Raw genomic sequence first — 23657 nt, forward strand, 5'->3', positions numbered from 1 at the left:
TTATAACATTTTCCAGCTATTTTGAGATACTTTCAAAATGCCTGTTACCTCATTTGATCCACTGATAATTCTAAAGTGGTTGTTTAGTAGATATTCCTTATTTTACAGATGATGAAACTGAGGCCCAAGTAAGAAAAATAATCCAAGGTCATAGCTACAAAATGACATTTTAATTTGAATGCAGATCTTCTGTCCCTTGGTGTTCTCTTTTAGTACTTCACAAATACATCTCCACTTTGGATTGACTTTGTACAAACAAGAAAAGTGGTTTTTTCTTCTTTGTAAATAATATTCATCAAAATAAAATGAAACAAATGGTAAACCTACTAATTTTTTTTGGACTAGGAACATGGTATTGAGTTTATAAAAATACATAATAGTTGTAGGACATGGTGAGAAAAAGTTAGTTTGATTTTTCCTTCAGGTACCTTGGTTTGCTCGGGATGGTTCCAATTAATTAATTCCTACTGTTTTGACATAATTAATAGTGCCCCAATCATGATGAATTATATCTTATGGTTAATTCAGGGAAGGTAGGTTTATTATTTTTACCAGATTCAAATTTAACAAGAATCCTCTATACTTATAAAATGTTCCTGGCATATTCTATCATATAGCCTCTTGGGTAAGACTTCTAGGACTCTAGTAGCTAAGGAATAGCTGGTGTATAGCCAGATAATAATAACAAATACTAATTTAAAGATACCTGATTTCTGATTTTCTTGAGTAGGCAGTTTTCAGAGTTAATGGACTCTAGTTAAGTATGGATCCTGGACCACATCGCATTTACCTGGTGTGTTTATAAAAGATACATATTCCAAGAGGCCATCTGGGAATCTGTATTTGGATTGAGCACTGCAATATTTAGATATTCTAAAGCATGCTAAAATTTGTCTACTATTGGAATAGTAGAAAGTGGCTTTCTCAGGCAGATCTATGTTTGAATTGAACTCTCATCTTTGGCATGTTATATAATCATGAAAAAATTGCTTTTCTCAATGAAAACTTATGTCAAATGGGGAAAAGACTACTTGCCTGACAGAGTTAGTGTTCTAAAGTAGCAAACTTTCCATTAGTCATTCAACCTGTTGGAATTTGCTCCTTGATAAAATTCTTAAAGATTTTTTTTAATCTTCAACTACCCTTATTGAGTGAATGGAAGAGAGAAAGTTCAGGGAAGAGAGAAGATGGCAGAATAGGAGGAACCTGAGCTCACCTCATCCCACAGGCCACCAACATAGCAGCTGTATTTATACAGCTAACTCTGAAAACATCCTGAAGACTGGTAGAACAGATCTCCCACAGTCCATTGTAGAGAGGAGATCACATTGAAAAAGGTATGAAGAGTGGAAACCAAAACCCTGGTGAGAGTAACCACAAATGGGAGGGATACCACCAGAATGGAGAAGCGAAAAGGACAAGACCTCATACCAGGCACTCCAGGCACAGGGGACCCACACTGGGAAGACCAGTCCCCTTATGTGGCCTTGCAAACCAGTGGTGTTTAACTTCAGGAGCATTTAAAATAAGCAGGGCTTTAAAAACATACTTTAAAGATCAGCCACCTTAAGTCTAGGAGAGCGGGAGGGCAATAGGAAAATGAGTCCCTGCCCTTAAAGAATCAGCTTAGTAACTCAAGACAGCACAGAAGCAGCAATTTGAAAAGTGCCTGGGGTATATGTGAAGGAGATTGATTTACTAATTTCAGAATGTGCACTGGAAGGCCAGGGATCTTTAGATTTCTCTGGGGGGTGCGGTGGGGGGGTGGGGTGGAGAACCAGCAGGCACCATTTCTCTTCTCCAGACAGGAAAACCAGATACTTGTGTGAGTCATTAACACTCTCCACCTATCTTGCTAGCACTACATGCCCTGCCCCTGGATTGCCCCACAGACCCACCCTCCTCGGTAGGCATCCAGCCCCCTGCAAGTCTGACCAGCACCACTCCAAAGTGAGGAGAAGGGGGATAACCCCACACACCAGTGTGCCTGCAGTTTCACCAATTGAGCCTCTTAGCTGGCTGCACAGGGAGCAAGCTCAACTGCTTTTGCACCTGCTGTGGCAAAGAGGGTAACTGCAGATGCTTAGTCTGATTGCAGCCTACCAATGAAAGCCTTTCAGTTGGCCTTGTAGGAAGCAAGCCTTACCTTTTGGTGTGCCTGCAACTGGCAGAGAGGCTAATTTCAGTTACCTTGACTGCCAGTCTTGCCCACCACAATGGCCTAGACAGTCCTGTTATCAGCAGAGGGACCAAACCCTGCCCAGTGTGCTTATAGCAGGCAGTGGGTCATTACAGCAGTCTGAGATAACAAGTGGCTTAGCCACAACAACAGGGCACAAGCAGCCCACAGAAGAGACACCACTGCAGCTCTCAGTTCTGGTGACTAGGGATTGTCACCAGGGATTGTGCTACAGGGCACCACAGGACCTCTTCTACACAAGGCCACCACTTTCAAGACAAGGAGATGTAGCTGACTTACCTAATACATGGAAACAAAGTTAAGCAAATGAGATAGAGGAATATGTACCAAATGAAAGAATAAAACAGTATCAGAAAAAAAGAGCTAAATTAAACTGTGATAAGCAATATGCCTGATAAAGAATTGAAAGTAATGGTCATAAAGCTACTCCCTGGACTTGAGGAAAGAATGGATGAACTCAACGAGAACTTCAAGTAGAAAACAAAAAAGTAACAGGTGAAAAATTCAATAATAAATTAAAAATGCACTAGAGGGAATAACAGCAGATTAGAGGATGCAGAGGAATGAATCCAGGAATCACAGAGAGTTCCTAACAAAATGAACCCAAGGAGATCCACACCAAGACACAAAGTAATCAAAATGGCAAAAAGCAATCATAAAGAGGGAATTTTTAGATTAGGAAGAGTAAATAGTTATGCACAAAGGAAAACCCATAAGGCTTCTAGCTGATTCTCAGCAGCTTTGCAGGCCAGAATGGAGTGGCATGATATATTCAAAGTACTGCAAGGAAGAAATTGCCTGAAACTAATAATACTTTACCCTGGGGAGGAGCCAAGATGGCAGAACAGCATAGAAGTTTTTTGTGTGTCTCATGTCCATGAAATACAGCCAGACCAACACTAAACCATCCTGCACACCTAGAAAACTGATCTGAGGATTAATACAACAATCTGCACAACTTGAACCACAGAATTCAGAATGCAGCATGGAGAGGTGAACTTAGGGAGAGAAAAGCTGTGGAGGGTGGGGAGCCGCTTTTGCATGTGGAGAGAGGACGGAGATGGGGGTGGGGGGAAGAATATGGGAAAAGCACCCTTCCCCAAAAGTAGCTGGAGAGAAAGAGGAAAATTGGAAACAGCTGCAGGGACTGAACTAAAAAAGGAGAAAGGAGAAAAGAGAGGGTTTAGATTCCATTAAGACTAAACAGGGTGAGTGCAGAGTCTAAAACTCCACAGCTCGATACCTGGCGGTGCTCTGGTGGGAAGGGCGAATCCCCAGGAGCAGAGTGGGGTCTGGGAGATTCTTGGGCCACACGAGGAGAAGTGGTTCCACTGCTGGAAGGACATTTAGTAGAAGCTGTGAGGCCACCTGGGCGCAGCAGACCTCAGAGAACGGCCACATTCACTGGTGCTGGAACAAGGTCATTGGGGATGAAGCCTGGTGCCAGATGTGTGTTGTGATTTTCCATAATCCCTGAGGAGCTGCTGCTACACTGTTTCGTGAACTTTTTGGGGGGCTGTCTGGCACCTGGCTGCAGTCTCTGGGCATCGGCAGCAGCATGGTTCTCCAAGCGTTCCTGGGTGTGGCCAGCACCTGGCCATTGCTCGATGAGACCCTCTGCAGAGGGGCGGAATGGGTCAAAGCCACAGTCCCTCAGAAGTGGGGGGCCAGGGAAGGCAGCCGCATCTGAGACAAAACTCGGGAGGGAGGTGCTGCCTGGGGCTTCGTCATGGACAGTGTGGAAGTGAGGAGTGGACAGAATCTGAAGATGAAGGACGGGTGCACAATTACTGATCAGGGAAAAGAGAGTTCCAGTACTAGAGACTGAGTAGCTGGGTGACGCCATTTTCACCACTTCCACGCATGCGTATACTCACCTACAAGCACCACAGCAATCCATCCCAGTAGGCTATCAGTGCCATCTAGTGGAGAAGGAAGCCATTACACTAAGCCCTGCCCAACTGGGCCAACCTCGCTCTTCAAGAACACAAGTCTCACCACCTGCTTAGTTTACGGACTGTAAAGCACTTCACAGTTTGACTTCTAGAGGAAAACAAAGTAATTTCAGTTGTATTTCAATCTGTTAGGTCCATCTATTCGATTTTCTTTCTTTCTCTCCTCTCTTTCATTTCTTTTCTTGAATACAGAAAGAAAAAGTTCATTTTTATTTTCAATTTTTATTAAAAATATTTTTATTTTTTCTACTATATTTTTTACTTTTGTGTAAATTTTTTCAAATTCTATTTTACTTCCATCATTTTATTTTAGTCTACTTCATTGTGTTCATTTTTTCAAATTTTCAAATGATTTCCTTTTTTTTCCTTTTTTCTCTAATCTATCAAGCCACTTTCAATACCCAGACCAAAACACACCTAGGACCTAGCATCATTTATTCATTTTTTTGTGTGTGTGTATTTGTTTTTAATTTTAATATTTTAATATTTTTATAATTTTAATTTTAATTTTTTCTACCTCCTTAATTCCTTTTCTACGTTCAAAATGATGAAACGAAGGAATTCACCCCAAAAGAAAGAGCAGGAAGAAATGACAGCCAGGGGCTTAACCAATACAGATATAAGCAAGGTGTCTGAACCAGAATTTAGAATCATGATAATAAGAATACTAGCTGGAGTTGACAATAGATTAGAATCGCTTTCTGCAGAGAAAAAAGAAGTAAAAGCTAGTCAGGATGAAATAAAAAATGCGATAACTGAGCTGCAATCTCAAATGGATGCTGCAGAGGCAAGGATGGAGGAGGCAGAACAGAGAATCAGCGATATAGAGGACAAACTTATGGAGAATAATGAAACAGAAAAAAAGAAGGAGATTAAGGCAAAAGAGCATGATTTAAGAATTAAATCAATGACTCATTAAAAAAGAACATTAGGATCATAGGCATCCCAGAAAAGGAAGAGAAATAGGGGTAGAAGGGTTATATGAGCAAATCATAGCAGAAAACTTTCCTAACCTGGGGAAAGACACAGACATCAAAATCCAGGAAACACAGAGGATCCCCATTACATTAAACAGAAACTGACCATCGACAAGGCATAGCAGAGTCAAATTCACAAAACACTCAGGCAAGGAGAGAATCATGAAAGCAGCAAGAGAAAAAAAGTCCTTAACCTACAAGGGAAGACAGATCAGGCTTGCAGCAGACCTATCCATAGAAACTTGGCAGGCCAGAAAGGAGTGGCAAGATATATTCAACGTGCTGAATCAGAAAAATATGCAACCAAGAATTCGTTATCCATCAAGGCTGTCATTCAAAATAGAAGCAGAGATAAAGTTTCCCAGACAAACAAAAGTTAAAGGAGTTTGTGACACTAAACCAGCCCTACAAGAAATTTTAGGGGGGACTCTCTGAGGGGAGAAAAGATGAAAAAAAAAATAGATGATAGATAGATACCAAAAGCAACAAAGATTAGAAAGGATCCGAGAACACCACCAGGAACTCCAACTCTACAAGCAACATAATGGCAATAAATTGTTATCTTTCAGTACTCACTCTAAATGTCAATGGACTCAATGCTCCAATCAAAAGACATAGGGTAATAGAATGGATAAGAAAACAAGATCCATCTTTATGCTATTTACAAGAGACCCACTTTAGACCTAAAGACACCTTCAGATTGAAAGTAAGGGGATGGAGAACCATCTATCATCTTTCAACAAAAGAAAGCCAGAGTAGCCATACTTCTATCAGACAATCGAGACTTTACAATAAAGTCTGTATCAAGAGATGAAGAAGGGCATTATATCATAATTAAGGGTCTATCCTCCAAGAAGACCTAACAATTGTAAACATTTATGCACCAAATGTGGAGGCACCCAAATATATAAATCCATTAATCACAAACATAAACTCACTGGTAGTAATACCATAATAGTAGGAGACTTCAACACCCCACTCACAGCAATCAACAGATAATCTAATCAAATAATCAACAAGGAAACCATGGCTTTGACTGACACACTGGACCAGATGGACTTAATGGATATATTCAGAACATTTCATCCTAAAGCACCTCTCCAGTGCACATGGAACATTCTCCAGAATAGACCACATACTGGGACACAAATCAGTCCTCAGCAAGTACAAAAAGATCAAGATTATACCGTGCATATTTTCAGACCACAACACTATGAAACTTGAAATCTACCACAAGAAAAAATTTGGAAAGGTAACAAATACTTGGAGACTAAGAACATCCTACTAAAGAGTGAATGGGCCAACTAAGAAGTTAAAGAGGAGATTAAAAAGTATATGGAAGCCAATGAAAATGATAACACCACAACCCAAAACGTATGGGACACAGCAAAGGCGGTTATAAGAGGAAAGTATATGGCAATGCAGGCCTTCCTAAAGAAGGAAGAAAGATCTCAGATACACAACCTAACCTTACGCCTTAAAGAGCTGGAAAAAGAACAGCAAATAAAACCCAAAACCAGCAGAAGACAGGAAATAATAAAGATTAGAGCAGAAATTAATGCGAATAAACCCGAATTAAAAAAAAACAAAAAACAAAAGCAAAACAAAAACAGTAGAACAGATCAGTGAAACCAGAAGCTAGCTCTTTGAAAGAATTAACAAAATTGATAAACCCCTAGCCAGTTTGATCGAAAAGAAAAAGGAAAGGACCCAAATAAATAAAATCAAGAACAAAAGAGGAGAGATCACAACCAACACAGCAGTAATAAAAACAGTAAGAGAATATTATGAGGAATTATATGCCAATAAAATGGGCAATCTGGAAGAAATGGACAAATTCCTAGAAACATATACACTACTGAAACAAGAATAAATAGAAAATTTGAACAGACCCATAACCAGCAAAGAAATCGAATGAGTAATAAAAATTTCCCAAAAAACAAGAGTCTAGGGCCAGATGGCTTCCTGGGGCAATTCTACCATTTAAGGAAGAGTTAACACCTATTCTCTTGAAGCTGTTCCAAAAAAATAGAAATGGAAGGAAAACTTCCAAACTCTTTCTATGAGGCCAGCATTACCTTGATTCTAAAACCAGACAGAGACCCCACTATAAAGGAGAACTATAGACCAATTTCCCTGATAAACATGGATGCAAAAATCCTCAACAAGATATTAGCCAACCGGATCAAACAACATATTAAAAAAAATTATTCACCATGACCAAGTGGGATTTATACCTGGGATGCAGGGCTGATTCAATATCTACAAAACAATTAACGTGATTCATCACATCAATAAAAGAAATTTGACAAAATACAGCATCCTCTCTTGATAAAAGCCCTCAAGAAAGTAGGGATAGAAGGATCATACCTCGAGATCATAAAAGCCATATATTAATGACCCAACGCTAATATCATCCTCAATGGGGAAAAACAGATTTTCTCATAAGGTCAGGAACAAGACAGGGATGTCCACTCTCACCACTGTTATTCAACATAATATTGGAAGTCTTAGCCTCAGCAATCAGACAACACAAAGAAATAAAAGGCATCCAGATCAGCCAGGAGGAGGTCAAACTTTCACTCTTTGCAGATGACATGATACTCTATGTGGAAAACCCAAAAGATTTCATCAAAAAACTGCTAGATCTGATTCATGAATTCAGCAAAGTTGCAGGATATAAAATCAATGCACAGAAATCAGTTTCATTCCTATTCACCAACAATGAAGCAACAGAAAGAGATCAAGGATTGATCCCATTTATAATTCACCAAAAACCATAAAATACCTAGGAATAAATCTAACCAAAGAGGTGAAAAACCTATACACTGAAAACTATTAAAAGCTTATGAAAGAAATTGAAGAAGACACCAAAAAATGGAAAAAGATTCCATGCTCCTGGATAGGAAGAACAAATATTGTTAAAATGTCAATACTACCCAAAGCAATCTACATATTCAGTACAATCCCTATCCAAATAACATGAGCATTCTTCACAGTGCTAGAACAAAGAATACCTAAAATTTGTATGGAACCAGAAAAGACCCTGAATAGCCAAAGCGATATTGAAAAAGAAAACCAAAGCAGGAGGCATCACAATCCTGGACTTCAACCTATGCTACAAAGTTGTAATCATCAAGACAGCATGATACTGGCACAAGAACAGACACTCAGATCATTGGGACAGAATGGAGAATCCAGAAATGGACCCACAAATGTATGGCCAGTCTTTGACAAAGCAGGAAAGAATATCCAATGGAATAAAGACAGTCTCCTCAGCAAGTGGTGCTGGGAAAACTGGACAGCAACATGCAGAAAAATGAACCTGGACCACTTTCTTACACCAGGCACAAAAATAAACTCAAAATGGATGAAAGACCTAAATGTAAGACAGAATGCCAACAAAATCCTTGAGGAGAAAGCAGGCAAAAACCTCTTTGACCTTGGCCGCAGCAACTTCTTACACAACACATCTCCAGAAGCAAGGGAAACAAAAGCAAAAACGAACTACTGGGACCTCATCAAAAAAAAAAAATCTTCCGCACAGCAAAGGAAACAATCAGCAAAACTAAAAGGCAACCGACAGAATGGGAGAAGATATTTGCAAACGACCTAACAGGTAAAGGGTTAGTATCCAAAATCTATAAAGAATTATCAAACTCAACACCCCAAAAACAAATAATCCAGTGAAGAAATGGGCAAAAGACATGAATAGACATTTCACCAAAGAAGACACCCAGATGGCCAACCAACACATGAAAAAATGCCCAACATCACTCATCATCAGGGAAATAGAACTCAAAACCAGAATTAGATACCACCTCACACCTGTCAGAATGGCTAACATTAACAAATCAGGCAACAACAGATGTTGGCAAGGATGTGGAGAAAGAGGATCTCTTTTGCCCTACTGGTGTGAATGCAAACTGGTGCAGCCACTCTGGAAAACTGTATGGGGGTTTCTCAATACAATTAAAAATGGAATTACCCTATGACCCAGCAATTGCACTACTAGGTATTTGTCCAAGGGATACAGGTGTGCTGTTTTGAAGGGACACATGCACCCCAATGTTTATAGCAGCACTATCAACAGTAACCAAAGTATGGAAACAGCCCGAATGTTCATCGATGGATGAATGGATAAAGAAGATATGGCATATATATACAATGGAGTATTACTCGGCAATCAAAAAGAATGAAATCTTGCCATTTTCAGCTACATGGATGGAACTAGAGGGTGTTATGCTAAGCGAAATTAATCAGAGAAAAACAAATATCATGTGACTTCACTCATATGAGGACTTTAAGACACAGAACAGATGAACATAAGGGAAACAAAAAATATAAAAACAGGGAGGGGGACAAAACATAAGAGACTTTAAATATGGAGAACAAACAGAGGGTTACTAGAGGGCTTGTGGAGGGGGGATGGGCTAAATGGGTAAAGGACATTAAGGAATCTACTCCTAAAATCATTGCTGTACTATATGCTAATTTAGATCTAAATTTTAAAAAAATAAATTAAAAAAAAATAAAAAGAATACTTTACCCAGCAAGGTTATCATTCAGAATAGGAGAGATAAAGACTTTCCCAAATAAAAGAGTTCATCATCACTAAACTAGCCTTACAAGAAATGTGAAAGACAATTCTTTCAGTAGAAAATAAAGGCCATAATCAGGACTAAAACAAAAATTATGAAAGGAAAATTCATGACTAAAAGCAAACATGTAGTAAAGGAAGTAGTTTAATCACTTATAAAGGTAGTATGGAATTAAAACCCAAAAGCAGTAAAATCTATATCCTCAAAAAAAAAAAAAAACCAGTTGAGGGATATGATACACAAAAAGTTATAAACTATTACAACAAATAACATGAAACATGGAGGGGGGACTAAAAATTTATGCCTTTAGAGTGTGTTCAAACTTAAGCAACCACCAACTTAACATAGACTGCTGTACACATAAGATGTCATATACAAATCTAATGGTAACCCCAAATCAAAAACCTGTAATAGATACACAAAAATAAAGAGAAATGAATCCAAGCATAACACTAAAGAAATCCATCAAGACACAAGAGAAGAGAGCAATAGAAGAAGGAGGGAACAGAGGAGAACTACACAAACAACAAGGAAACAATTAACAAAATGGCAATATGTACATACTTATTAATAATTACTTTAAATGGACTAAATGCTCCAATCAAAAGACCTAGGGGGGCTGACTAGATTTAAAAAATTAGATGTGTTTTTATGCTGCCTAGAAGAGACTCACTTAAGACCTAAAGACATGTAGGCTGGAAATGAAGGGCTGAAAAAACATACCATACAAATAGAAGGAAAAATAAAGAAGAAAGGGGAGCAATACTTAGACATAACATACTTTAAAACAAAGACTAGTAAGAGACAAAGAACACTATATAATAAGGGATCAATACAATAAGAGGATATAACAGTTATAAATATCTATGTATCTAACATAGGAGCACCTAAATACATAAACCAAATATTAACAGACATAAAGGGAGAAATTGACAATAATACAATAGTAGTAGGGGACTTTAACAACCCATTTACATTAATAGATCATTCAGACAGAAAATTAACAAGGAAAGTGTCTTTGAATGGCATATTATAGACCAGATGGACCTAACAAATATATACAGAATAGCCCATCCAAAAATAGCAGAATACACATTCTTTCCACGTGTATATGGAACATTATCCAGGATCACTTTAGACCACAAAAAAGTCAATAAATTTAAGAAGATTTCAATCATATTAAGCAACTTTTCCAACCACAATGGTATGAAACAAATCAATTACAAGAATATCTGGAAAACATAAAAGGACATGGAGGCTAAACAAGCTACTAAACAATGAATGGGTTAACCACGAATAAAAAAGGAAATTTAGAAAAAAATACATGGAGACCAGTGCAAATGAAAACACAATGGTCTTGGGCACCTGGTTGGCTCAGTTGGTTAAGCTACTGACTTTGGCTCAGGTCTTGATCTCTTGGTTCATGAATTCGAGTCCCTCATCGGGCTCTGTGCTGACAGCTCAGAGCCTGAAGCTTGTTTAAGATTCTGTCTCTCCCCCTCTCTCTACCCCTCCTATGCTCTTGCTCTGTCTCTCAATAATAAATAAACATTTAAAAAATTTAAAAAAAGAAAGAAAACAAAATGGTCTGAAATCTTGGAGATGCAGCAAAAGCAATTCTAAGAGGAAAGCTTATCGTGATATGGGCCTACCTTAAAAAAATAAAATAAAAAACAAAAAACCTCAAACACCTAATCTTACACCTGAAGCATTAGGAAGAGAACAATGAACAAAGACCAAAGCTATTACAAGGAAGGAAAATTAAGATTAGAGTTGAAATAAATGAAATAGAGACTAAAAACAATATATAGATAAGACAATGAAACCAGGAGCTGGTTCTTTGAGGAGATAAACTAAATGATAAACCTTCATCAAACTCATCAAGGGAAAAAGAGGACTTGAGGCATGTGGGCGGCTCAGTTGGTTAAGTGTCTGACTTCAGCTCAGGTCATATCTCATGGTTTGTGAGTTCAAGCCCCATGTTGGGCTCTGTGCTGACAGCTCAGATCCTGGAACCAGCTTCAGATTCTGTGTCTTCCTCTCTCTCTGCCCCTCCTCTGCTCACATGTGCTCACTCTCTCTCAAAAATAAACATTTGGGGTGCCTGGGTGGCTCAGTTGGTTAAGCGTCTGACTTTGCCTCAGGTGATCATCTCACAGTTCATGAGTTAGAGCCCTGCACTGAGCTTCTTGCCAGCAGTGCTGAAACCTGCTTGGGATTCTCACTCTCTCCTCTCCCTCTGCTCCTCCCCTGTTCACACTTTTTCTGTCTCTCAAAATAAACTTTAAAAGATCTTTTAAAAAATTAAAAGTAAATAAATAAACATTAAAAAAATTTAAAAAGGAGGACTCAGAATCAGAAACAAAGAAGAGAAAATAACCAACACCACAGAAATACAAGGAATTAATTATAAGAGAATATCATAAAATTTATATGTCAACAAATTGGACAACCTACAAAAAAAAGGGGGGGGGGGATAAATTCTTAGAAGTATAGAATCTTCCAAAACTAAATCAGGAAGAAACAAAAAATTTGAACAGACTAATTACCTATGATAAAACGGAACAGTGCTCAAAAAACTCCCAACAAAGTCCTGGACCAGATCACTTCATAGGTGAATTCTACCAAACATTTAAAGAAGAGTTAATACCTATTCTTCTCAAGCTATTCCTAAAAGAAGAAGGAAAATTTCCAAATTTATTCTTATAAAATCAACATCATCCTAATACCAAAACCTGACAAAGGCAACTATTAAAAAACAAACAAACAAACCCTACAGGCTGGGGCGCCTAAGTGGCTCAGTCAGTTAAGTGTCCAACTCTTGATTTTGGCTCAGGTCATGATCTCATGGTTCATGAGATCGAGCCCCACATTGGGCTCTGTGCTGACAGGGATTCTCTCTCTCCCTCTTTCTCTTTCCCTCCCCTACTCATGTTTGCACACTCTCTCTCTCTCAAAATAAATAAATGAACTTAAAAAAAAACTTACAGGCCAATATCAATATCTCTGATGAACATAGATGCAAAAATCCTCAACAAAATATATCAACTAAATTCAGCAATACATTTTTTAAATCATTCACCACAATCAAGTAGGATTTATTCTAGGGATTCAAGGGTAGTTCAGTATTCACAAATCAATTGATGTGATGTATCACATTAAGAAAAGATAAAAACTGTATGATCATTTCCATAGATGCAGAAAAAACATTTGAAAAATACATTCATTTATGATGAAGTTTCTGAACAAAGTGGATTTAAAGGGAACATAGCTCCACATAATAAAGGTCATATATGAAAAACAGCTAACATCATACCCAATGGAGAAAAACTAAAAACTTTTCCTCCAAGATCAGGAACAAGAAAAGGATGTCTATTCACTCCCACCACTTTATTCTACATAGCACTAGAAGTCCTAGCTGTGGAAATCAGACAAGAAAAATAAAAGGCATCCAAATTAAAAAGTGAAACTGTCACTATTTGTAACTGACTTGATAATCTCTCTATAAAACCCTAAAGACTCCACCTAAAAGCTATTAGAAATAAAGTAGTCAGTAAATTTGCAGAATACAAAATAAACATACAGAATCTGTTACATTTCTATACACTAATAACAAAGTAGCAGAAAAAGAAATTTTTAAAAAAGCAATCCCATTTGCAATTGCACCACAAAATATAAAATACCGAGGAATAAATTTAATCAAGGAGGTGAAAACCCATACTCTGAAAACCATAAAACACTCATGAAAAATTGAAGATGATATAAACAAATGGAAATATATTCCATGCCAATGGATTTAAGAAGAATTAATATTGTTAACGTGTCCACAATGTCCAAAGCTATCTGCAAATTCAGTGCAATCTTGATTAAAACACCAACAACACTTTTCACAGAACTAAAATTATACTGAAATTTGTATGAAGCCAAAGAAAGCTACTCAAATAGCTAAAACAATGTCAATAAAGAACAAAGCTAGAGGTACCACAATCCCAGGTTTCAAGATATAAACTACAAAGCTATAAAAAAGCAGTATGGTACAAAAATAGACACAAAGATCAACAGAATAGAGATCCCAGATATAAACCCATGTTTATATGGTCAATCTACAATAAAGTAGGCAAGAATATACAGTGGGAGAAAGTCCCTTCAATAAACGGTACTGGGAAAACTGGACCATATGCTTTAATACCCTACACAAAAATAAATTCAAAATGGTTTAAAGACCTAAATGTGAGATCTGAAACCATAAAACTTCTAGATACAAATATATGCAATAATCTCTCATTGCCTTAGCAACGTTTTTCTAGATATGTCTCCAGGTAAAGGAAACAAAAGCAACAACAAACTATTGTGACTACCACAAAATAAAACTCTTTTGCATAGCTAAGGAAACCATCAACAAAATGAAAAGACAACCTACTGAATGAGAGAAGATCTTCACAAATGATTTATCTGATAAGGGGTTAATAACCAAAATGTATAAAGAACACAAAATTTGATATCAAAAAAGTAATTTTATCAAAAAATGGGCAGAAGATCTTAATAGATATTTTTCCACAGAAATACAGATGGCCAACAGACCCACAAGAAGAAAGATGCTCAACATTGCTGATTATCAGCAAAATGCAAATCAAAACCACAATGAGATATCACCTTATACTGTCAGAATGGCTATTGTCAAAAAGACAAGAAATAATACATGTTAGTGAGGAGGTGGAGAAAAAGAAAATCTTGTGCACACTTGGTGGGAATGCAAATTGGTACAGCCACTGTGGAAAACAGTATGGAGATTTATCAAAATATTAAAAACAGAAATGTTACATGATTCAGTAATTTCTCTACTGGGTATTTACCCAAAGAATACAAAAACACTAATTTGAAAAGATACGTGCATCCCTGTGTTTATGGCAGCATTATTTATAATAACAAGTTATGGAAGCAACCTATGTCTATAAATAGATGAATGAATAAAGATTCAGTGTGGGGGGTGTGTGTGTGTGTGTGTGTGTACGCGCGTGCATGTGCATGCACGAGCTGGAATATTGCTCAGCCATAAAAAAGGTGAAACCTTGTCATTTGTGACAACATAGATAGACCTAGAGGGTATTACACTATGTGCAACAAGTCATATAGAAAAAGACAAATGCTATATGATTTCACTTACATGTGGGACCTAAAAAACAAAACAAATGAATGAACAAACAAACAAAAAGACTCTTAAAAACAGGGAACAAACTGGTGGCTGCCAGAGAAGAAGGGGTGGGTGATATAAAGGAGATTAAGAGGTACAAATTTCCAGTTATAAAATAAGTAAGTCATGGAGATGAAAAGTAGAGCATAGGGAATATAGCCAATAATATTGAAATAACATTGTATGGTGACAGATAGTGATGACAATGATCATGGTAAGTTGTGAGTAATGTATAGAATTCTTGAACCAGTGTTATACACCTGAAACTAATACAAAATTGTATGCTAATTACACCTCAATAAAGAATAAAACAAAGGGAGAAGATAATACAATTAGTCCTACTTCCAGGCCCAGGTGATAACCACAGACTTCCAGAAGATTTTTCCACGGCTGACTGGCTGTACATCAGATTGGCTGGACTCACCACCAATGTCCAGACTACTGCTCTGCACCTCAAGTTCTGGATGAACGTGTATGAGCTATAGTATGGCTGGCAGATAAAGCCTTAAACCTTCATGAGCATAGTGGCCAACCTCCTTTCTGAGAAATAGTTTGGCCAGTACTACACTGACCTAGTAATTGCCCAATTAGTTCCCAAAATCTTTAAGCCCTTCATTGCCCTTTAGACCTCATCAGCTACCCCACGGTGACTGACGACTTTCTGGTCATCAGCATATGCGATAAACAAATGTATGGGATATATGAGTCCCTTTGGGAGCCAAACATGAATCTAGAGCACCTGTTTGAATTCATATAACAAGCCATGCTTAAAGCTATGGACCAGGATGCAGTGTCAGACATAGGAGTCATTGTTCACGTCATTGAAAAGGACAAAATCACCACCACAACACTGAAAGGGACTTACCCTCAGTACCCAGAGCCCACTTTAAAAAATTAGGTTTTCATTCACACACACAAAAACACTTCTTACATCACACAAAAAATTTACTCAAAATGATTAAACACTTGAAGACCTGAAACCATAAAACTCTAAGAAAACAAAGGCAGTAATGTCCTTGACATCAGTTTTGTCAATGAGTTTTTTGATCTGACACCAAAAGTAAAAACAAGTGGGACTACATCAAACTAAAAAGCTACTGTACAGCAAAGGAAGCAAAGTATATTAAAAAAAAAAAAAAAAGTACTGCACAACAAAATGAAAAGGCAACAAACCGAAGGGGAGAAGATCACTTGCAAATCATGTATCTGATAAAGAACTATTCAAAACAAAGAAATTCTACAACTCAACAACTATAAACAAACTAAACAATATATCTGAATAGACATTTTTCCAAACAAGACATACAGATAGCCAACAGGTACATAAAGTTATGCTCAACATCACTAATTATCAGGGAAATGCAAATCAAAACCACAGTGAGGTAGTTCATACATATAGGAATGGCTGGTATCAAAAAGACAAGAAATAACAAGTGCAGGCATTCATATAGAGAAAAGAGAACACTTGTGCACTGTTGGTAGGAATGTAAATTGATGCAACCACTATGGAAAACAGTGTGGAATTTCTTCAAAAAATTCAAAGTAGAACTACCATATGATCCAGCAATTCCACTCCTGGGTTTTGTCTTAAAAAAAAATGAAAACACTAATTTGAAAAAATATATGCATCTCATGTTTATTGAATCATTATTTACAATAGCCAAGACATGGAAAAAACCTAAGTGTCCACCAATGAATGAATGAATAAGAAGGGATTCATGCACACGTGCGCACATGTGCACATGCGTGCGCACACACACACACAGTGAAATATTACTCAGCTATAAAAAAGAATGAAATCTTGGCACTTGTGACTCAATGAATGGACGTTGAAGGCATAATGCTTCATGCAATTAGAGAAAGGCAAATACCATATGATCTCTTTCATGTGGAATCTTAACAAAAGTAAGCTCAAATGCTTTTTCTGCATCTATTGACAGGGTCATATGGTTCTTATCTTTTCTCTTATTAATGTGATGTATCACATTGATTGATTTGCAAATATTGAACCAGCCCTGAAGCTCAGGAATGATTCCCACTTGATCATGGTGAATAATTCTTTTTATATGCTGTTGAATTTGATTTACTAGTATCTTGTTGAGAATTTTTGCATCCGTATTCATCAGGGATATTGGCCTGTAGTTCTCTTTTTCTTCTGGGTCTCTGGTTTGGGAATTAAAATAATGCTGGCCTCATAGAATAAGTCTGGAAGTGTTCCTTCCCTTTCTTTTTTTGGAACAGCTTGAGAAGGATAGGTATTATCTCTGCTTTAAATGTCTGGTAGAATTCCCCAGGGAAGCCATCTGGTCCTGGACTCTTTTCTTGGGAGATTTTTGATAACTGATTCAATTTCTTCACTAGTTATGGGTCTGTTCAAATTTTCCATTTCTTCCCGTTTGAGTTTTGGAAGTGTGTGGGTGTTTAGGAATTTGTCCATTTCTTCCAGGTTGTCCAGTTTGTTGGCATATAATTTTTCATAGTATTCCCTGATAATTGCTTGTATTTCTGAGGGACTGGTTGTAATAATTACATTTTCATTTGTGATTTTATCTATTTGGCTCCTCTCTTTTCTTCTTGAGAAGCCTGGCTAGAGGTTTATCAATTTTGTTTATTTTTTCAAAAAAACCAACTCATTGATCTGCTCTACTGTTTTTTTGTTTGTTTGTTTGTTTTTTAGATTCTATATTGTTTATTTCTGCTCTGATCTTTATTATTTCTCTTCTTCTGCTAGATTTGTGGTGTCTTTGCTGTTATACTTCTAGTTACTTTAGGTGTGCTGTTAGATTTTGTATTTGGGATTTTACTTGTTTATTGAGATAGGCTTGAACTGCAATGTATTTTCCTCTCAGGACTGCCTTTGCTGCATAATAAAGCATCCTTTCTTAATAAAAACCCTTGAGAAAGTTGGGATAGAAGGAACATTCATAAACATCATAAGAGCCATCTGTGAAAAGCCCACAGCTAATATCATCCTAAATGGGGAAAAACAGAGCTTTCTCCCTGAGATCAGGAACACGACAGGGATGTTCACTCTCACTGCTGTTGTTTAACATAGTGTTGGAAGTTCTAGCATCGGCAGTCAGACAACAAAAGGAAATCAAAGGCATCAAAATTGGCAAAGATGAAGTCAAGCTTTCACTTTTTGCAGATGACATGATACTCTGCATGGAAAACCTGATAGACTCCACCAAAAGTCTGCTAGAACTGATACATGAATTCAGCAAAGTCGCAGGATACAAAATCAATGTACAGAAATCAGTTGCATTTTTATACACCAATAATGAAACAACAGAAAGAGAAATAAAGAAACTGATCCCATTCACAACTGCACCAAGAATCATAAACTACCTAGGAATAAACCTAACCAAAGATGTAAAAGATCTGTATGCTGAAAACTATAGAAAGGTTATGAAGGAAATTGAAGAAGATACAAAGAAATGAAAAAATATTCCATGCTCATGGATTGGAATAAATATTGTTAAAATGTCAATACTACCCAAAGCAATCTACACATTCAATGCAATCCCAATCAAAATTGCACAAGAATTCTTCTTGAAGCTAGAAAAAACAATCCTAAAATTTGTATGGAACCACAAAAGACCCCAAATAGCCAAAGTAATATTGAAGAAGAAAACCAAAGTGGGAGGCATCACAATCCCAGACTTTAGCCTCTACTACAAAGCTGTAATCATCAAGACAATATGGTATTGGCTCAAAAACAGACACATAGACCAATGGAATAGAATAGAGACTCCAGAATTGGACCCACAAATGTATGGCCAACTAATCTTTGACAGAGCAGGAAATAATATCCAATGGGAAAAAAAAGTCTTTAACAAATGGTGCTGGGAGAACTGGACAGCAACATGCAGAAAAATGAAACTAGACCACCGTCTTACACAATTCACAAGAATAAACTCAAAATGGACAAAGGACCTGAATGTGAGACAGGAAACCATCAAAACCCTAGAGGAGAAAGCAGGGAAAAACCTCTTTGACTTCAGCCGCAGCAATCTCTTACAGGACACATCTCCAAAGGCAAGGGAATTAAAAGCAAAAATGAACTATTGGGACCTCATCAAGATAAAAAGCTTCTGCACTGCAAAGGAAACAATCAATGAAACTAAAAGGCAACCGATGGAATGGGAAAATATCTGCAAATGACATATCGGATAAAGGGCTAGTATCCAAAATCTATAAAGAACTCACCAAACTCCACACCCAAAAAACAAATAATCCAGTGAAGAAATGGGCAGAAGACATGAATAGACACTTTTCTAAAGAAGACATCCAGATGGCCAACAGGCACATGAAAAGATGCTCACATCACTCCTCATCAGGGAAATACAAGGCAAAACCACACTAAGATGTGGTTATACAAATTAAAACCTCACGCTGGTCAGAGTGGCTAAAATGAACAAATCAGGAGACTATAGATGCTGGAGAGGATGTGGAGAAATGGGAACCCTCTTGCACTGTTGGTGGGAATGCAAACTGGTACAGCCACTCTGGAAAACAGTGTGGAGGTTCCTCAAAAAATTAAAAATGGATCTACCCTATGACCCAGCAATATCACCGCTAGGAATTTACCCAAGGGATATACGAATGCTGATGCATAGGGGCACTTGTACCCCAATGTTTATAGCAGCACTTTCAATAATAGCCAAATTATGGAAAGAGCCTAAATGTCCATTAACTGATGAATGGATAAAGAAGATGTGGTTTATATATACAATGGAATATTACGTGGCAATGAGAAAGCATGAAATCTGGCCATGTGTAACAACATGGATGGAACTGGAGGGTATTGTGCTAAGTGAAATAAGTCCGGCAAAGAAAGACAGATACCATATGTTTTCACTCATATGTGGTTCCTGAGAAACTTAACAGAAGACCATGGGGGAGGGGAAGGGAAAAAAAGTTAGAGAGGGAAGGAGGCAAACCATAAGAGACTCTTAAATACTGAGAACAAACTGAGGGTTGATGGGGGTGGGGCGAGAGGGGAAAGTGGGTGATGGGCATTGAGGAGGGCACCTGTTGGGATGAGCACTGGGTGTTGTATGGAAGCCAATTTGGCAATAAATTATTAAAAAAATTAAATTAAAAAAAACATAAAGAAGTAAGCTCATTGATACAGAGAACATACTGGTAGTTGCATGTGTATGTGGTGGGGGAGGGGTATCAAAATGGGTGAAGGCCATCAAAAGGTACAAATTTCATTACAAAATAAGTCATAGGGGTGAAATGTACAGCATGGTTACTATAGTTAATAAACTGCATTCCCATTTGTAAATTGCTAAGAGAATAGAATTTGAAAGTTCTCATCACAAGAAAAAAGGTAACTATGAATGGTGACAGATGTTAACTAGACTTACTGTGATTTCATATTATATACAGATAGCAAATCATTACATTATATGCCTGAAACTAATGTTACATGTCAATTATATTTCAATAGAAAATTTAAAAAATTCTCTTAAAAAATGATGGAGAAGAAAATATGACCATTAGTTTTACATCCAGTTTCACATAGCAATAGATTGTTAAGAAGTAATTTTATTACATAAAATATTAAACCCCATTACATTTCATTGATCCATTTGAACTACATGAACTTTAATAATTTTTAATACTGCCTAGCAAGGTTGAAAACTGACAACGATCTAGGAAACTGAAAGTTTTGAAGGTTTGTAGGAAAGATGCCATTTCCACTGAGGAGACAAGAACACTGAGGAAGTGGTTTACCCGTTTGCACAGCTATTAAGCAGTAGGGCCATGATTCTAATCCAGATTCCTGACATCAGAATAAGTGTTCCCTCTTTATAACATCAAACTACCTTTTTAAACAACAAATGGCCAGGAAAAGTCACATATTAGGCCACAAAAACAAGTCTCAATAAATTTAAGATTAAAATCTTAACACCTTTTCTGACTACAACTAATATAAAACTAGAAATCAACTCTAAGAAAAAAAACTGAAAAAACAAAAAAATCCCACAGAGACTAAACAAAATGCTACTGAACAATCATTGGGTCAGCGAAGAAATCAAAAAGGAAATAACATACCATGAGACAAATGAAAATGAAAACAATACTCCAAAACCTATGGGATACAGCAAATGCAATTCTAAGAAGATTAGTGATACAGATCCACCTTAAATAACAACAACAACAACAAAAATCTCAAATAAACAATCTAATCTTACATCTAAAGGAAGTAGAAAAAGAACAAAGACCAAAGTTAGTAGAAGGAAGGAAATAATAAAGATAAAAGCAGAAATAAATAACAGAGATTTAAAAAATAGAAAAGATTAATGAAACTAAGAACTGATTCTTTGAAAAGATAAACAAATTGATAAACATTTAGCCAGAGTCAAAACAAAAGGGGGGGGGTGGCAAATAAAGTTAGAAATGAAAGAGAAGTTACAACTAATATAACAGAAATACAAAAGATTATTAAAAAACTACTAGAAACGATTATATGCTAACAAGTTGGACAACCGAGAAGAAATGGATTGAGTCCTAAAAGCGTAAAATCTTCTAAGACTAAATCAGGAAGAACTAGAAATTTTGAACAGACCAATTACTAGTAATGAAATTGAATCAGTAATCAAAAAACTCAGAAACAAAAGTCCAGGACCAGACAGCTACACAGGTAAATACTACTGAACATTGAAAGAAGAATTAATGCCTATCTTTAAATTATTCCAAAAAATTTGAAGAGGGAAGAATGTTTCCAAGCCTATTCTGTGAAGCCAGCTATACCCTGATACCTAAACCAAAGACCATACAAAAAAACAATTACGGGCCAATATCCCTGATTAACATGGATGCAAAAATTGGCCACAAAATATTAGCAAATGGAACCCAACAATACAGTAAAAGGATTATACTCCATGATCAAGTGGGATTTATTCCAGGGATACAAGTCTGGTTCAATATCCGCAAATCAATGAACGTGCTACACACACCTTTTTAACAAAATAAAGAATAACAATCATATGATCATCTAAATAAAAGCAGAAAAAGCATTTGACAAAGTACAACATCCATTCATGATAAAATTCTCAACAAAATGGAGATGGGGGAGTATACCTCAACATAATAAAGGCTATGTATGACAAACCCACAGCTAACATCATATTCAGTGGTGAAGAGTTGAAAGCTTTTCCCCTAAGATCAAAAACAAGACAAGGATGTCCACTCTCACCTATTTTATTCAACATAGTATTGGAAGTCCTAGTCATAGCAATTAGCCAACAATAATAGATAAATAAATAAATAAATAAATAAATAAATAAATAGCATCCAAATTGGAAAGGAAAAAGTGAAACTGTCACTATCAGCAGATAACAGGTTACTATACATAAAAAAAACTCCTAAGGATTACACACCCACACCCACACACAATTAGAACTATTAAATGAATACAGTACAGCTACAGGATACAAAAGCAATATACAGAAATCTGTTACATTTCTACACACTAACAATAAACTACCAGAAAAAGAAAGAAAACAGTCCATTAACAATCGCATCAAAAGGAATAAAACACCTAGGAATAAATTTAAATTAAGAAGGTGAAAAACCTAGACTCTGAAACTGTAAGTCATTGATGAAATAAATTGAAGATGACACAAATGAATGGTAAGATATACTGTGCTCATGGATTAAAATAATGTGGTTAAAATGTCCATATTACCTAAATCAATCTACAGATTCAATGCAATCTCTGTCAAAATACCAACAGCATTTTTCACAGAACTAGGGCAAATAATCCTAAAATTTGTATAGAACCATAAAAGACCTTGAGTAGCCAAAGAAATGTTGGGAAAGAAGAACAAAGCTGAAAGCGTCTTGTTCTTGGATTTGAAAACAATTTGGTACCGGCCCAAAAGCCAATACATAGATTAATGGAACAGAATACAAAGCCCAGAAATGAATTCGTGCTTATATGGTCAATTATAACAATGGAGTCAAGAACATACAATGAGGGAAAAGACAGTCTGTTCAATAAATGATGCTGGGAAAACTGAACCACTTTCATACATCATATATATAAAAATAAACTCAAAATAGATTAAAGACTAAAATATAAGATCTGAAATCACAAAACTCCTAGAACATAAACACTAAGTTTGACATTGGTCTTAATATTTTTGGATCTGTCTCTTCAGGCAACGACAACAAAAGAAAAAATAAACTAATAGAACTACATCAAACTAAAAAGCTTTTCCACAGTGAAGGAAACCATCATCAACAAAATGAAAAGGCAGCCTTCTCCCAAATGAATGACAGAAGATATTTGGAAATGCTATATCTGATAAGGGGTTAACATTCAAAAAATATAAAGAACTCCTAAAACTCAATATAAAAAATCCAATTAAAAATGGGCAAAGGAGCTGGATAGACATTTTCCCAAAGATGTGTAGATGGCCAACTGGCACATGAAAAATCTTTAACATCACTAACCATCAGGGAAATGCAAATCAAATGTCACCATGAGATATCACCTCATACCTGTCAAAATTGTTATTTCTTGTCCTTTTGATAATGACCAGTGTTGGTGAGGACGTGGTGAATGGATAACTAGACATATTGTGGTGACCATTTCTTAATGTATATAAATATTGAATCATTATGCTGTATACCTGAAACTAATACAATATTGTATATCAATCAGTACACACACACACGACTTGAAAATCACCAGGTCGTTTCTTTGGATAAATG

At 36.6% G+C, this 23657-nt stretch overlaps 1 protein-coding gene and 1 pseudogene across 5 annotated transcripts in view; both read left to right on the top strand.

The window, feature by feature from the left end:
- The window catches only part of DZIP3 (DAZ interacting zinc finger protein 3), a 130901-nt gene that overhangs the window by 98812 nt on the left and 8432 nt on the right, over nt 1-23657 (top strand). The window lies entirely within an intron of this gene.
- LOC125921561 (uncharacterized) lies at nt 1401-16044 on the top strand (annotated as a pseudogene).

Source organism: Panthera uncia, chromosome C2 (genome assembly GCF_023721935.1).
Source record: "Panthera uncia isolate 11264 chromosome C2, Puncia_PCG_1.0, whole genome shotgun sequence".
Lineage (NCBI taxonomy): Eukaryota > Metazoa > Chordata > Mammalia > Carnivora > Felidae > Panthera > Panthera uncia.